This window comes from Quercus lobata, chromosome 6, assembly GCF_001633185.2.
Source record: "Quercus lobata isolate SW786 chromosome 6, ValleyOak3.0 Primary Assembly, whole genome shotgun sequence".
Taxonomy (NCBI): Eukaryota; Viridiplantae; Streptophyta; class Magnoliopsida; order Fagales; family Fagaceae; genus Quercus; species Quercus lobata.
The window spans coordinates 9235690-9251443 of record NC_044909.1 but is presented as its reverse complement, the minus strand read 5'-3'; the positions used below and the strand labels follow the sequence as shown (position 1 = coordinate 9251443).

The 15754-nt window shown below is 34.6% G+C and overlaps 1 pseudogene; it reads right to left on the bottom strand.

Moving 5' to 3' along the window:
* Positions 1–360: 360 nt before the first annotated feature.
* Positions 361–6900, bottom strand: LOC115949782 (annotated as a pseudogene).
* Positions 6901–15754: the final 8854 nt, after the last annotated feature.

Sequence of the window (15754 nt, the reverse complement as noted above, 5' to 3'; positions counted from 1 at the left end):
CATACCGGTACGAAAAATTTCGGCCGTTCCGGCCGGAATGGAACGGTATTAATAACAATTATTTAATTATCTATAGAATCAAATATCTATAGAATCAACGATATATTACATATTATACATATGATATACTACTACACGGAACATTTTAATCATTTTCAGAAAGAAACATAACGGGTGATGGTTAGTTTAGTTGGCTATCGACTAAATACAAATGAAATGAGTGGTTAGTTTATTTGTCTATAGACAAAATATAGGAGGAACGTGGTTTTATTCATTATTAATGCAATGGGCACATAGCTTAAACAATGAATTAGAATACACGGAAGCTTGGTTTCTTGTAATAAAGTTGTGTGCATATAATTAAAGTAGATGAGATCTAGCAATGCGACCATTGCTTCCTTTTGGATAGAATCCACCGGGTTTTTTCTCATCACCAGAGCCATACACAATCCTCAATATCTCTTCTATGGTCCTGTCAAATGCAACAGAGTCTGCATCTCTAGCAAGCACGTTTCCATTGATCTTTCCTTCAGCACCTTCAACTAGAGGAATGACAAGGCCTTCATCTTTGTGACCTTGATGTCCAAGCCTATCTCTTAGTTCTGAAAAGTGATTTGTAAAGTCTCCCATAGTTACTCCATATGGTGACAAGCCTATCTCTTAGTTCTGAAAAGCGATTTGTAAACTCTCCCACAGTTATTCCATATGGTGACACTATCTTCTTTGCATGCTCGTATAGGTATGCTAGAATAACAGCATCTTGGCCTAATTCCATGCCTAAAAGGCCTGCAACAAGTTGAACATACACAAGTAGACATTGTTAGAATAATGGTTTGATAATTTTTGGACAAGTAGTAATTTATTATGATATTAAAATAAATGTTGTGAATGTACTCCTGTTTCCATGCTCTACCGATCTACTTCTCAAATAATAAAAAGCGTTGGGTTTACATTAAATTTGGTGTAACTTTTATCAACGTTACACTACTCAATAACTATATATATTAAATTTAAATTTTGAAAAATCCACTGTTAAATAACTTGAATTACATTGTCTCCTTTTATCTTATATGTATGCAAAACACAAAGATGATCAGAGATTAATTATTATCTCATTTATGAAATGCTTAAAATTCAATACTTTAAAAATAGTTAGAAAAAAAAATGATACTGCTAACTAAAAAGTAAATTATATTTAGTTGATACCAAATATGGCTTGTACATTAAAAATATAGAAAACATATATAATTCAATAATAGGATTTTTAAAATTTTAATATAATAAAAAAAATTATTAGGTGAGTTATATGAAATCTAACTTGATTATGGACCATTAAAATAATTACAAATTTCATTTGTCAAGTTTTATTACTGTTTGTGTGTAATAATAAGTATTACTGTTTCCTCAAACAAAAAAAAAAAACAAAAAAAGGATGTTTATCCCATATTGTGTTAGAGTTTCAGTCCGTATAACCCAGGCTACTACTACAAAAGTTAGGCCCTTTTGTACTGGTACTCTAGTTATGTAATACATTGCAAGCCTATTTAAAATAAGTATTACTATTTCCTCAACCAAAAAAAAAAATATATATATATATATATATATATCATTTCTTAGCATAAAAAATTAGTTTATTCTACCAAAAAAAAAAAAATGTTAGTATATAACTGTGTATATATATACACACACATGCACATAGAAGCAATAGATTATTGATACTGTCAGTTTTGCAGAACATTACTAGGGATCAAGTTTAAATCTTGATTACCCTTCTAGAACTAGGGGCTTTGAGTTTTGGAATTGTTCCAACATAGCCAGTAAGTCCAACATAAGGAATAAGGTAAGATGCAAGGAGGAAGTGAACTCCACTGTTATAAGGATCAAAAGGTAGAGACAACTTTTTCCCTATTGCAGCATCAACTGTTTTTGCAAATGATTCTTTACTTTAGTCTAATAATGGTCTTGGAAATCCTTTAACGACTTTTTGAATGGCTTGCATCAAGAACTTAATAGTTAGTACCATGATAATTTTGATTATCAAAAAAGTACTATGATAATTTTTTAAAAATATTTATAGCTATGATAGGATTTAAAATCTATAGTACCTACATTATGATAATTATGATAATCGTTTATCATTATGTTAAGATATCAATGTGTTTCTATTCAATATAGGTGGTATCAAACCCAAATCCCTTATTTAAGGCCAAAAATATTTATCAATCAAACTAACTGGAACCCATTAGCCATTAAACCCAAACTAAAAAGCCCAAAGAAAATTGAATAATGATTTTAAAAGAGAAACCTTAAGTGTCCAACTTCTTGGTAAGTAAATTGCAGGATAACATCTTGGGTAAAATTATCTAAATTTGCCTTTTTAGCACCAAGGGGTGTTGGGCCTCCCATGGTTAAATTTGGAGCAACTTTATCTAAGCCATAACCCAAAGCGCTATACAAAAAGAATTCAACTTCAAAGAATTCTAAATTTAGAGGAAATTCCAAAAGATCCACGTCTACTTTTGCAAAACGTATATGGGTGAATTCAAAAGAATAAATTTTGGGGAGGAAGAAAAGGGAAATTTGTAAAGTGGTGATGGTGGCTGTGCTAGTAGCAGTTAGTGCCATCATTTTTTTTTTTTTAATGTTAATGTTTGTATTTATATATAATCTCTAGATAGTTATATTTAGCAAAATTCCACATGGCTAAGTAACACTATTGCTTATATTTAGAATAATTCCACATGGCTATCTAACTTAGCATCAACAGTTGGATCTGGGGATTGGTATACCAACCCCTTCCTACTGGACAAACTCAAATACAAGAATCTTCCTCCTGTTACATGTTTGACCAAGCCTCACCTTCTTATTCTCAGAATTTTCCTCCATTAGAAAGTCTAATGTAAAAAAGTTGTTGAATCTAATAATATCCCTTAGCTTGTTGTATCTTGTGTTGTGTTCTATTCCACATTTCCATATTGTCTTTTATATGTTTCTAGTAATATACATAATCAACCAATTTCCAACCTTGTTTGATATTCTAGGATAAAGGGTGGCGGGGGGGGGGGGAAATTGGTGGTGGAGAGGATGGAGGCTTTTTAGGGCGTCCAAAAGTCTCTAGATACAGGAATTGTTTAGCTTAGTTGTTGAAGAAATCTCCTCCAGATTGGAATTTGCTCACACAGAAGCGGTCCAACAATTGAAAAGGTTATCAAAAAAGCTTCCTCCTTTATAGATTCCAGGACCAGGCAAACAGATATTGCAGGCATGATAGAAAACCTTCCCTCAAAAATAAAAGACCAAATCAAGAGCTTGAATCTTTCCAACCCTAACCATTAAACACCAACCCTTCATTACCAGCTGGCTTATAGACTCCAGAATCATGCTTTTGACATGTCAGTTCCAGACATAGCCCAATCCAATGATGCGTTGCTGATCCAAGTTGATCCGGGAATGACACCCATGTGTACCTTTGTCCCAAGACAACTCAGCAAAGATCAGATGACTAATATAAGAAGGGGGGGGAGCAACTAATCACAAGAAAGGATAGCAAAAATAGAGGGTGCAAGAAGATTATGGAAACTGGTTGATTATGTATATTACTAGAAACATATAAAAGACAATATGGAAATGTGGAATAGAACACAGCACAAGATACAAAAAGCTAAGGGATATTATTAGATTCAACAACTTTTTTACATTAGACATAAGCAACACTGAGAGACATTTTACAATCCTTCACTCTCTCTTGCCTCTTTAGAATTACAAGAACTCTATTTATAGACCACAGAGGTTGAAGATAATGTACAATATACATATTAGAGAAAGTAGGGGCCGGCTTCATGGATTGACAAGTGTCCAAAGCATAGTGGCGTGGCTAGATATACATCCTCTTCCAGATAACTTTGTAAAAGATGTCAGGATAAGATCAATGATAGAGATGCTATATGTTGAGGTTGGCTAACAAGTGTCAGGCAAGGTGGGGGACATATCTGTATTGATAAGTTTACTTAGATATCTTTCTGACAGGGAGGAGATATGGTACTGTTGGGAGTGGTACGTCTGAAGACATTTCTAGGACTTTTAACTTCCTTTTTTTTTTTTTCTTTTTTGGTTAAAGGTGTCTAGTCCCATCCATCTCTTCCTTGGAACCATTCTTCATCAACGTCATCATCAAGATCATGATTATGATAGTGCAGGTCATCATATCCAATAAGGGGATTTGGCATTTCTCAATGATCTTCATATGGCCATTGTTGCCTACAAACATCGGGATCAGTTGGTATTATTTCAAGAAAAATACCTTTATTAAGGGATTTTGCCATTGTGAGAGCATGATAACAGGATATCCAAGAACCATCCAAATGTGTGTGGAGAGTACCATCTGAATTAGTAACCCAATACATCTCAGCAGGGTGGAAAATTCTTTGTGCTCGAATATTATTCTTGGAATTAAGCTTGGTGACTAAACATGTTGAAGTGATTTTGTGGCCAAATATGGGGTGTTCTATTTTGGGATACTTTATCCATTCACCATTATGAGCATCATTTTGCAAAATTTCAAACCAGAATTTATGAAAATGTTTATTTCCATGAGGGAAAATATAGTTGTAAAACTTTGGTTCAAAATGAAGACACAAATAATACTCATTGAGTAAATATCACATATAGAGATAGTGTGCAACTGTCCAATTGGTTATCCAAAATGCAAAAGGGGTTTTCCATGGTTGGTCTATATCAAGGAAAATATATCAAGGATAATAGCAAGGAAGTGGCACTGATGGTTTTTAAGGTAATCATGGAGGATTTTAATAATTCTTTTGGATCTGGCTTCAAGGGTCAAGGTCTTGATTTGGTCTTTTATTTCTGAGGGAAGGTTTTCTATCATGCTAAGGATATCATCAGGATTTGTAGAGGAAGAGCCTGAGGACGAGGAAGGATATGTAATAGGACATACATAAAAGGGTGGAGGAATAATAGTGGTATTAAGGACTGGGGGTTTCCTAGAAAGGTAATCAGTGATAAGGTTATCTTTACCTTTAATGTGCTTGACTTGGAAAGACCATTGTGAAAACTAATTTGACCATCTGAGTAACTGGGGATGTGGGAGCATTTTCCTTTTGAACTGGAGCATCTTAGGAAAAGAAGACATGTCCATTTCTACCAAAAAATTATGTCCAAGGAGATGGAACTAAAATTTTTCAATTCCATGTTTGACTGCAAGAATTTCTTTGAAAGTAGAGTGGTAGTGAAGTTCTGAGGGCTTGAATGCACCACTTTTATAACCACAAAAACTCCTTTAGCCATCAATCTCTTCAAAAAGAGCTGCTGCCCAATATTCATCACTTGCATCTGTCTGCAATATCCGTTTGCCTGGTCCTAGAATCTGTAAAGGAGGAAGTTTTTTTGATAACCTTTTCAATTGTTGGACCGCTTCTGTGTGAGCAAAATTCCATTATGGATGGGATTTCTTTAACAATTGAGCTAAACAATTCCTGTATCTGGAGACTTTTGGAATGAAGTCTGACATGTAATTTACAATTCCAAGGAACTGTCGTATCTGCTTGGCACTTGTAAGCTTGTTTGGAAATTCACTCAAAGAGGTAGCTATGTGAGGCTGCAAAGTATACTTTCCATCTAAGATATTTACTCCCAAAAAATCTATAGAAGACTGTCCTATGACCATTTTCTTTTCTAAAAGCATTATTCCTTGAGATTTTACTAAATTATAAAATTCAGTGAGCAACTTGGCATGGGATTGTTCATCTTTTGAGAACAAAAGGATATCATCCACATAGATTAATGCATTGGTCAAAAGTGGCTGGAACAACATTATCATTGCTTTTTGGAATTGGGATGGAGTATTTTTGAGACCAAAAGGCATGACAATCCATTGGTAGTGGTGGTCTGGGATGCAAAAAGTTGTCTTGTATCTTTCTTCTAGATGGACTCCTAATTGCCAAAATCCTGCTTTAAGATCAAACTTTGAAAATACTTTTGCATTTGAAAGATGCTAGAAAAGAGCACCTTGTTTGGCAAAGGAAATTTGTCATCTACAAGAAAGTGATTAAGATCCTGGTAATTGATTACCAATCTGAGTTTGCCTTAAACTTGCTCAGCATGCTTATTAATGTAGAAGGCTTCACATGCCTAGGGAGAAGTTGTAGGTTCAATGAGGCCTTCAGAAAGGAGAGTAGATAGTTCCTGAGTGGCCAAGGCTAAATGTTCTGGGTTCATTCCTCTGTGACTGGCTCTTGTGGGGTTGACATCTTCATTTTTCTTGAATGGAAGGGATATGAAAAATTTTGGGTTTTTCCACAAAGGATTTGGATTTTTGAGGAATTCAGAATGGCTGTTTGCACAACAGTTGTTAATAAAATGGAATTTCAAAGAATCAAAGGGGTCAACAGTAAATAAATGGGGTACTTGGGTCCAAGTGAGAAGATGTTGTTTGTGCATGAGTCCTTTTAAAGACCATCTGAGACTTGGTATTTGATGAAGGAGGTCAAATCCTACGAGAAGGTCTCTGCCTGTAAGGGGGGATCCAAGGACTTGGTGTTTAATGGTCAAGGTTGGAAAGATTCTGATGAGGATAGGCTTACTTTTTAGGGTAATAAGGAATGTTTCTCCATTTGCTGCTCTAAACATTTGGTGATGGGGTAGCCAAAATTCCTCAGGTAAAATTTTAAGATGAAGAATTGTTGTTACTGCTCCTGTATCGAATAAGGCTATCACCGGAATAGGTCTAGAGTAGGTATCAAGGAGAAAGTGTACTTGGGTTATGGGTGTGGGATTGGTCAGGGTGGCTATAATTGGTTGGGATGTGTAGATGGTTTGGATTTCTGGGTCTGAATCATATTCACTATCTGGATCTGAATCTTCTTCTGAAGTAGAATAAGCCATGACTGCTAAAGCTTGAGGGGAGTAATCATCATCCAGGGAAAAAAGTGACTCCACATCCAAGAAAGGAATATCATCTGCATGGATCTAGGCTTGTTCAAGAAGCTTTGCTACTTTTTCCTTTTTCGAGCAATTTTTCGCAAAATAACCTAGTCTTCTGCATACAAAGCAGACTTTCGAAATTTTTCCTTTAAACTGCTTCCTTCTAAGAAATTTCCATTTTTTCTTCCTGAAAGTTTTTTTTCTTTTTTCCTGCATAATGTCTCTTCTTTCCAAAATATTTTTTGAAATGATCTCTTTTTTTCTATGGACAGGCACAATTTTTCTCATAACACTTTATCTGCAAGTTTTTTCTAATGCAATTGTCTTTAAGTTTGCTAAGGACCTTGTCAATTTCGGAAAGAAACTTCCTCTGATTACAGAGCTTTTCCAGAGAAATGAGCACATGCTGATAAATTTCTCCCAAGGAAGCTTGTTGCAGGGTTATTTTTTGGAGATTCATCATACGGAGAGTTTCATCTCCCAATGGTTTTGGAAGGGAGTTGAGAAAAGTATGCTTGGCGTTAACATCATCCATGCCATTAAAAGAGTAGTATCTCCTTGACATTCTGTCAAAATGTTTCTCCAAATCTTTCCTTTCAAATGAGCAACATTTCATCAAGAGGAATTCTTCTCGTGCTACTTCCGTGTAATGAGTCACTGAGCCAAGAAATTCATTATGGACAATTGTGAAAAAATCTTCCAACGCGTTGCATTGGGCTGCCTGTCTTTGTCTGTATTCTCCTAGATTGATCCACCATTCTCTTAGTCTTTCTGTAATCCTTGCCACAAATTTAGCAATAATCTGGGAAACAATGGCATTCAGGGCTTGAAGTTTAGCAATACACCAGGAATACATGCTAAATATCTCATCATGCCATCCGGAAAGAGGAGCATTGTCTAGGGTGAACAAATGTTTTGAGTCTGTAGTTGGCGAGTAAGCCAACCTTGTTTGATATTCTAGGATAAAGGGTGGTGGGGGGAAAATTGGTGGTGGAGAGGATGGAGGCTTTTTAGGGCGAACAACATCATCTTCTTCTTCTACTTTTGGTTCATCATCCATGCCATTAAAAGAGTAGTATCTCCTTGACATTCTGTCAAAATGTTTCTCCAAATCTTTCCTTTCAAATGAGCAACATTTCATCAAGAGGAATTCTTCTCGTGCTACTTCCGTGTAATGAGTCACTGAGCCAAGAAATTCATTATGGACAATTGTGAAAAAATCTTCCAACGCGTTGCATTGGGCTGCCTGTCTTTGTCTGTATTCTCCTAGATTGATCCACCATTCTCTTAGTCTTTCTGTAATCCTTGCCACAAATTTAGCAATAATCTGGGAAACAATGGCATTCAGGGCTTGAAGTTTAGCAATACACCAGGAATACATGCTAAATATCTCATCATGCCATCCGGAAAGAGGAGCATTGTCTAGGGTGAACAAATGTTTTGAGTCTGTAGTTGGCGAGTAAGCCAACCTTGTTTGATATTCTAGGATAAAGGGTGGTGGGGGGAAAATTGGTGGTGGAGAGGATGGAGGCTTTTTAGGGCGAACAACATCATCTTCTTCTTCTACTTTTGGTTCATCATTCACCATAAACACCTCTTCCAGGCCAAGGTCAGAATCCTTGATTACTGGAAGCACTAAAGGTTCTCTCAAGTCATTAAGGGTGAAGGTTTTAAGGAATGATAAAATTGGGTTTGGGGGATTAGGGTCCATCGCCAACATGTTCATATCTGGAGGTCTTGAAAAAGCACCAACAGTTGGATTTGGGGATTGGTATACTTGTGCTTTATCTTTTTTCATGGGAGGAATGTCATTTTGAGGGCTAGCTTGTGGTTCTAGTTGGGGTGGAACTGGATGTGCAATGCTGGGCAAAATTCCACTTGGTCTAAAAGGATTACGATTAGGATGTGTCATGACTAATGGTTTTAGGTTTTGATAAGGAGAAGTTGATGAAAATGGTGAAGTTATAGGCATGGCTATGTCTTTATATAATAATTGCCGAGGCTGGTAAGGCGTATGAACATGCATTGGGAGTATCTGAGTAGCTTCTTTTTGTGAACCTTCCATAGATTGGAGTTGTAGCTACAACTGTTTTTTCTCTTTTTCTTTTTGTCCAATAAGAGGAAAGGAGAAAGACAAGTCCTTGACTGTAGATGCAATGATTGCCAATTCCTATTCAACTGCCTTGATTTTCTTCTTTAAATCTTCAATAAGAGAATTGGAAGATGAAAAGGTATGAGTAACTGCTTCAGCCATCCTTTGTTGGTTATCCAAGATTCTTGAAAGAGCTCTGTTTTGTGCTACAACATTTTCTGCTTGCCAGTTTAAAGCTGCTTCTGTCGAAGAGACCTGTTTCTTAGTTCAATTTGAATTAGTTCCGACAGGATTTTTTATTTTCCAGACATGTTTGGTATTGTTTTGGGGGTGGTCAAAGCTTTCTAGTGGAGGAAAATTCTAAGAATGAGAAGGCGAGGCTTAGTCAAACATGTAACAGGGGGAAGATTCTTGTATTTGAGTTTGTCCGATAGGAAGGGGTTGGTATTTTGAGTTTTGGGGAAGAACTTTCTGGTAGTATGGGATTAATGGAGATTTCTAGTTTTGGTCATGATTTTCTTTGCATGAAGAGGGAGAGGGAGAGGTTTGCTTTTTGGTTCTGCGGTAGAGAACATAATAATCAAACTTTCCAGTGGGTTCTCCCAGAAGGTCAACTTCTGGATCTCCTGCTTCATATCTTTCTTTGAGCTTTTGCTGGGAAGATTTTTTCTTTCTCTTGGAATAATCTTCTTCAAAACCTTCTTCCTCTTGGTAGTCAACACAATCACAAATATCCCACCATATGTGACTAGAGGGTGATTTCCCTTCATAACAAGGCTTTCCATCTTCTTGGAATGCTTTGATTTGAAGACCATCTTCACCAACATAGGATACTGGTTGAAGCATAGCAATTTGAGCTGGAAAGACTATTACATCCTTCTTCGCTGGTGATTCTGTCAAGAATTTTGTCTCTACTTTACCATTTGCTTTTCTGATAAAGAAAGGATCTTTTGACTGAATCGGTTTGGTTGCTTGATGAAGCATCTCATATTTCGTAATCCATGATTCTGGAAAGAGAGAAGTCATCTGATCTTTACTGAGTTGTCTTAGGACAAAGGTACACATGGGTGTCATTCCCGAATCAACTTGGATCAGCAACGCATCATTGGATTGGGCTATGTCTGGAACTGCCATGTCAAAAGCGTGATTCTGGAGTCTATAAGCCAACTGGTAATGAAGTGTAGCAACAAATGTATCCTGCACTTGAGAAGCTCCTGTAATTTGGACTTGTACTTTAAGAGCATCACAAAGATGAGGATCTTTAAGAGACATATTGAAGTTAGGAAAAAGGGTCACAAAAATTGTTCCCACATTTAAAGTGGTCTGGACCGTCCCTATGACAGCTTTTTGATATTCCAAAAATCTGGAATCAAGAAGTGAAATTCTAGAGACTACAAGTGTAATACCTGGTTCCAAAAAAATAAATAAATAAGAATTTTTTTTATATAGGGGTAGCTTAGTAATTTTGATATTGGGGTTAGCAATATATATATACACCTTATGTCAAAAACCCTAGCCAATCCATATATACCAACCGAACTATTTAACTCCTTGTGCTTAGTTAACATTCTTGATTAAAATTTCTATTAAACCACATCTTGGCTATACAGCCCTCTCTCTTGTTCTCACTTTCTCTAAAACCTGGATATGTTTTCTGAGAGGATGGTGAATAAAATAATGGCTGTTGGAATATGAAATCATTTTCTTGGAGTGGTCTAATCAGATAGTGTTTAGTGTGATATGTTTGACAAACCTTTCAAGTCCCAAGATAACCTTTGTGAAATGGAAGAGATGTGATTGAATGAGATCTGGCTTATGGGATTAGTATTTGGGCACCAAATTTTCGTAGATATTATAGTGTGCCATCACTGGAATAAGGGTGTAGAAAATCACAATCCTGCAACAGTGATGACCAACATTTTCCTACATCTACCACAGAGAGAGTTGACTGCGCCGCCACAGCTACATTCTCAGCACACGAATTTTTGCCATTTTATTGCTTCCGTAACTCAAACTTAAAATTGGGTCTCGAACAACTCAAGAAACTAGCTTGTCCTCGTGTTTCAACTCTAGGCCTTGCCCATTTACCGACCCTCTACTTTAGCTTCTTATTTAGAATTGAGAAAGGATTGCATCGACAGTCTTGGCTTGCCCAAGTCTAGGTTGAACTCCTAATTTTGGTGTCACTTTGGTATGGCTTTTGGAGGTAAGTAACCTTATCCTAATTGGTTTTATTTTGCATATTGTAACTACTAAAAATTGTTTATAATTGTTACAATTTTATTTCTATTGTATTACTGATTTCAAGTAAAGAATTATCACAAATATATCTAATTACTGAATATATGATGTATTTTATTTAATGGTTTTTAACTATACTCATTCAAAGTAAAGAATAAAGAATTTTCACAAATATATATGAGCATTGAATATAAGATTTATTTAATTTAATTGTTTTTTTAGCTATATTGATTTAAAGTAAAGAGTATAGAAATATCACAAATATATTTGAATATTGAATATATGATTATATATATGTATTACAATAAGATATATTTTTGTTAGAAACTATGATTTCATATATATGATTATGGACAATCTGACTATGAATTGATTCTGATACCCAAACCAATGGGGGTTATTCATTGGTACTCTGATACCCAGCCAATGGGGGTTATCCATTGGTATTCTGATACCCAAACCAATGGGGGTTATTCATTAGTACTCTGATACCCAAACTAATGGGGGTTATTCATTGGTATTCTGATGCCCAGTCACGGGGATATAGTGTGACCATAGTCATAAGATTGTTAAGAATATAAATTACGTTTGAAGTTTTGAACTATTTTGAGTCTTTAAAACTACATATGTGATTTGGCAATGTTTTATGTAGTTGAACTATTTTGAGTCACTAAAACTGCTTATGTGTTTTGGAACCTATTGTAAGTTATAGCCTTTGATATATGGAAAACTGACTATTTTCTAAACCACCTATGATATATTTGTAAGATTAAAGTATATGATCTTTGTGCAACTTATTATTTTAAGACTATGAATCTTCTTCAGTTATTTTGAAAACACATAGTATGTTATAACTTTTGAAGACTCATATTACATCTTATTACTTTACGGATCTATTGCTTGATAGAACTTATTAGGATTTTGGTTACTTATTGAGTTGTCAACTCACCCCCATTTTTCCCCTCCAATTTTAGATTGTGAAGAATTGCAAGTTTTGGGAGTTTTGATGTTGTGTTGTGAGTAGGAAAAGAAGCTTAGTGATTTTGGGACTGGATGGTCTTCTAATAGTTTTATATTTATTGGCCAATTGGCATTATGTACATGAGGTTTGGATTTTGTTCCTATTAAATTATTGGAGATCTATTTCATAAGAAATTGTTGAGGTATTTTGGATTTATTTGATTTAATTGTTGAGGATAAACTTTAGTTGCAAAAAAAGCCTTGCACACTTGTAGGGTGCTTACTTTATAAGCGTGCGGCAGTTGTCACGTGCTTGTCTTTATACTTGGGTTCGAGGAGTGACAACAAGAAGTCCCTTTCTTCCATGGAAAGTTAGCGCCAACCTTACTGCTCCAAAGTGAAGGTGTGTGTATCCCTGTTTCTACCATGGGATTACAAATTCTCTAGGAAGGGCAAGGGTTATGAAATTTTTTGTTTCACTTGCTGGAATATTATACTGGTCAAACTTAGAGGCTTGGACATACTCCTTTACAGTGGAAGACTGAGAGGGACCTAACAATTTTCTTATGGATTTTTTGAAAGAAACTTGAGGTTTATCAAACACAGTGTAAGGATTTACAATAGGAAAATCAGTAATAGGGATTTTACTATCCTCAGGTGCATGGGAAATTTCATACAAGTAGTCTAGCCTATTTACAGTAGACTTACGAAGAGAAAGGTCAAAAACAAATTTAGTGGTATTAGTTACTTCCAAAGATGGACTTGCCATGATAGTTTCTGATAGAAAGAACTATTTACCAAAGACCTATCAAGTCTAAAACACCAACTCCAAGCTTAGACGTCCACAAGGAGACAATGGCAAATAAGATTCTCTAAGGACCTTAAGAGCAAACTCCTTAGTGTTCTACTTGATTATCAAATCCAGTATTCTGATGTGATTAATATAGAGGATCCACGTAATGTGGCAACTGCAAACCACAGAGCATACTAATCAGGACAATAATCAAAGTATACTAATCAAAGGAGAGAGAAACTAGTCACAGGGCTCTGATACCAACTAATATAAGAAGGGGGGGAGCAACTAATCATAGAAAAGGATAGGAGAAATAAAGGGTGCAAGAAGATTATGGAAACTAGTTGATTACGTATATTACTAGAAACATATAAAAGACAATATGGAAATGTGGAATAGAACACAACACAAGATACAACAAGCTAAGGGATATTATTAGATTCAACAACTTTTTTACAAGTTAGATTGATGTTGATGCTATTGTTTATATTTAGAATAATATGGACATTGTCTTTGCATGGTTAGGTGACTGTTGAAAAGGGGGGGCGGGGGTGTGATTTGAAAAGGTAAAACTAATTCTGTATTATTTGAGTTGTGAACTTATGATATATTGATGCTAATGTGGACTTTGTAAGAACCAACTCTAAAAGCTAAATCAGCCCTTGCATCATATATAAAAAATACATAATTTCATAAAGACATGTATATTCTAAATTCAAATCCTATTAGTAGTAATTTGTTAAAAAAGAGAAAAAGATGGATTCAAATCCTATTAGTAACAATTTGTCAAAAAAGCGAGAGGGAAAAAGATGGATTCAAATCCTATCAATAACAATTTGTTAAAAAAGAGAGAAATATATGGATTCAAATCCTATCAGTAACAATTTGTTAAAAATAAAGAAAAAGATGGATTCAAATCCTATTAGTAACAATTAGTAACTTTCAGGTCTCATACATGATTTGGTTACCACCAATTGATGGAACAAGTAGGTTCTCCCTTACGGTATAAGTCTAATAATAACCAATTCTACCATATTCAGTCAAACCTACTAGATGATAGATTTTGATATTTTATGTCATTGTTAATGTATGATTTCTTTTAAATGGAACTTAATGGACTTTAGAAATTTGTTCCCATCTTATTGGGACTTAAAGAAATGGACTTTAGAAATAAAAATTCTTAAGAATGTAGTATCAGATACAAACATACAATCTTGCTCAACAAGATACAAACATACAATAGGAGCACCTAAGTGTAAATGAGACCTAGGTAAAGGCTTTATGATTATATGAGAAAAAAAATAGGAAGCGATCGACTCCTAAGGTAATGCTCCATTTATAAGCTCGGAAATTTTGCTATAAAGAATGTAATTACTAATTAGGCATTTGTAATTAATTAATTTATAACTCAAATGATGGAACAAGGAACTTTTTTTTTTTTTTTTTATTTCAAGGTGAAGATATATATATATATATATAGAAAGTATATTACATAGTTCAATAATTGTAGATGGCTTGGCCAGAATGTACAAATTATTTTATAATATCTTTACAAATTGTTGATTTGACAAATTTTTACTAACTCTTATTTGAATCCAACATTGTTATCACTTTTTTACTTATCAATAACCACTCAACACATTACTAGTTTCTAAAAAAAATTGTAAAATAATTTTGTACTTTTAACATTTTCAATATAAATTTGAAACTCAAAATTAAAATTCATAGACTAATTATATAGCCATATAACTATACAGAATCTATGAATTTCCTCTTAAATTATATAGAGAGAGAGATGGTTGTCCTCGTTTTTCAATGAAGTGCAAAACGTCGTTGTTTTAGTCTTTTAGATATGGGTCTGAGTGGCCCAAATCCTGTGAGTCTCTACTGTTAAATGTTTTAATAGGCAGGCTCATAGAGTTTTGGACTTGGAAAGCCCTGTCAAATTATATATGTTCTCAGAATTTTTATTTTGATGAGATGTTCTAAGAATTTTTGTTAAAGAACTTTTGAATTATAGGTTTGGGTTTGGGTTTGGGTTTGGGTTTGGGCTTAAGTCGGTTTGGCTAGGAACCAATTCTAATACGAGAAGGATTAATATTTGAGAGAGTTTTTTTTTTTTTTTTTTTTTTTTTTTTTAAAAGAGAGTTTCAACTTATGGCGTCCGCTCCTGATAATTGCTCTTTATCATCAGACCAAGACACCAATCAGTTTTTGGTGTAGGCGGGAATTGAACCTCAGGATCTCTTATACAACCATTAGAGACTTTACCAGTTGAGCTAACTGGAATCCACTATTTGAGAGAGTTGAGAAGGATTAATATTTAATACATATATGTACACTAAAAAAAAAAAAAAAAGTTGTAGGTTGCCTCCACTCAATACCATCACAAATCATAGTACTAGCTTTTCCTTGAAGAAAGAAGAATAAAAAATGCAGTCCGCTGTTAATGCAATACACAGGTAGTCTTTGTCTTTTTTTTCTTTTTTCTTTTTTTAATAAATTTTTTCCTTCTCTTTATCACTCTTTGTCTGTATTTTATTTTCTTAGCAAAAACATACTAGTAGTTAAAAGTAATTTAGTTTATTAAGCAAACAAACATTAATGGTTGAGAAGAATGAAAAAAGTTTCAATCTAGTCGTATTTACTATTGGTTGGGGCCGTTATGAGAAAATTTTTCCTTTCAATTAGGACTTAGAAATTTTGTTTTTATTTTTATGGGAATTAGG